Raw genomic sequence first — 2,500 nt, forward strand, 5'->3', positions numbered from 1 at the left:
TATCTGGTCTAGTGTGGCTAGCCAAATACAGTAACGCTCCTATGGCACTGAGGTAAGGCACTTCAGGACCCAGGACATTCTCATCATCCTCTTTAGGACGGAATGGGTCAGTGTCCACTCCAAGGGACCTCACGACCATTGGGCTGGTCAATGGGTGAGCCTGGTCCATGTTAAATCTCTTGAGTACTTTTTCTGTATATGCCTTTTGATGCACAAGGATTCCTCCTTTTATGTACTCAAGTTGTAACCCCAAACAGACTTTAGTTTTACCTAGGTCTTTCATTTCAAACTCTTTCTTGAGATATTCAACTGTTTGGGCGATTTCCCCAGGGGTTCCAATGATGTTCAAATCATCAACATACACTGCTATGATAACAAATCCATTGTTTGCAAACTTCTTTATAAAGATACATGGACTGATAGGGTCGTTCTTATAGCCAACTTTGGCAAGGTATTCGCTTAAGCGATTATACCACATTCGACCACTTTGCTTAAGTCCATATAAGGATTTGTTCAGCCTTATGCAGTGTTCTTCTCGAGAACCTTTATTAGCTTTAAGCTCAACACCCTCTGGTAATCTCATATATATTTCATTATCCAGTGGACCATAAAGGTATGCGGTTACAACATCCATTAACCGCATATCCAAATTTTCTTTGATGGCCAGACTTATTAAAAATCGAAATGTAGTTGCATCCACCACAGGGGAGTATGTCTCCTCATAATCGATTCCTGGTATTTGTGAGAATCCTTGTGCTACAAGCCGTGCTTTGTATCTTACAATAACACCATGTTCATTTCTCTTCCTCACAAATACCCACTTATATCCCACTGGTTTAACATTATAAGGTGTCCGGATAATCGATCCAAAGACATTCCTTTTCTTAAATGATTCTAACTCCACGTTTATGGCTTCTTTCCATTTGAGCCAATCTGATCTTTGAGTGCACTCTAGTATAGACGTGGGTTCATGATCCTCATCTAAGTCCATCACATCAAGGGCTACTTGGTATGCAAATATATCATTGATGTCGACATCTTTCCGGTTCCATCTTGTCCCAGACATTAAATAATTAATTGAGATCTCATCATTAGCACCTTCAGTACCATGAGGCTCGGCGTCCCGAGTCTCATTGGTTGGTACCTTAGGCATGGCCATTTCGGCCTTGTCTGGACAATCTATGACCTCGGTTTCTTTTGCACCTTTCTTTAGTTTCCGAGGTCTTTTATCTTTGGAACCAATTGGTCTACCACGCTTAAGACGTGCTTTAGACTCTGTAGCCACTTGATTGTGTCCATCTTGGACATCAATACTTATTGGTGCATTACAAGCTGGTATATAGGACTTAGTCACTCTTTTCGGGTCAGCAAAGGAATCAGGCAATTGATTAGCTAGCTTTTGCATATGAATTATTTTCTGGACTTCTAAATCACATGATTGAGTCCGAGGATCTTGCCATGATAAGGATGTTTGATTCCATACAATTTCTTTGCCCAGCTTGTTATTTTCTCCCCCTAATGTTGGGTACTCTGATTCATCAAAATGACAATCAGCATATCTGGCCTTAAATAAATCTCCAGTAGTAGGCTCAAGATATTTAATAATGGTTGGAGAATCAAAACCAACATATATTCCCATCCTCCTTTGAGGTCCCATTTTTGTTCTCTGTGGTGGAGCAATAGGGACGTACACAGAACATCCAAATGTTTTGATATGGGATACGTCTGGCTCATGACCCGAGAGTAATTGGGATGGAGAATATTTATGTTCACTGGATGGCCTTATGCGTATTAATTCAGCAGCATGTAATACCGCATGTCCCCAAGCTGATACTGGTAGCTTCGACCTCATGAGTAATGGTCGAGCAATCAACTGGATTCTTTTAATGAAGGATTCGGCCAATCCGTTCTGTGTATGTACATGTGCCACGGAGTGTTCCACACTTACCCCCATGGACATACAGTAATCATTAAAAGCTTGGGAACTGAATTCGCTTGCATTGTCAAGACGTATAGTCTTTAGTGGAAAATCTGGAAAATGGGCTCGCAGTCTTATGATCTGTGCCAATAGTCTTGCCAATGCTAAGTTTCTAGATGATAATAGACAAACATGCGACCATCTGGTCGATGCGTCAATGAGGACCATAAAATATCGAAATGTCCCACAAGGTGGGTGTATTGGTCCACATATATCACCATGTATTCTTTCCAGAAAGTTTAATGTTTCCTTACTCACCTTTCCAGGTGATGGCCTTATTATTAATTTCCCTTGTGAGCATGGAATACATGTAATGCTCATAGGGATAGTTATCCTATCTTTCAAGGAATGGCCAGTTGAGCTCGAGATTATTTTGCGCATCATGGATCTGCCAGGATGGCCAAGCCTTTCATGCCATTGTTTAAAGGCTTCTCTGAACTCATTAGGAATTGAAGTGTTAGCCTCACTCGATTTTATATTGGCACAATAGAGGCCTATTGATATAGCAGGGATAGTCTCTAG

This window comes from Brassica napus, unplaced genomic scaffold (genome assembly GCF_020379485.1).
Source record: "Brassica napus cultivar Da-Ae unplaced genomic scaffold, Da-Ae ScsIHWf_1510;HRSCAF=2107, whole genome shotgun sequence".
NCBI classification, from domain to species: domain Eukaryota; kingdom Viridiplantae; phylum Streptophyta; class Magnoliopsida; order Brassicales; family Brassicaceae; genus Brassica; species Brassica napus.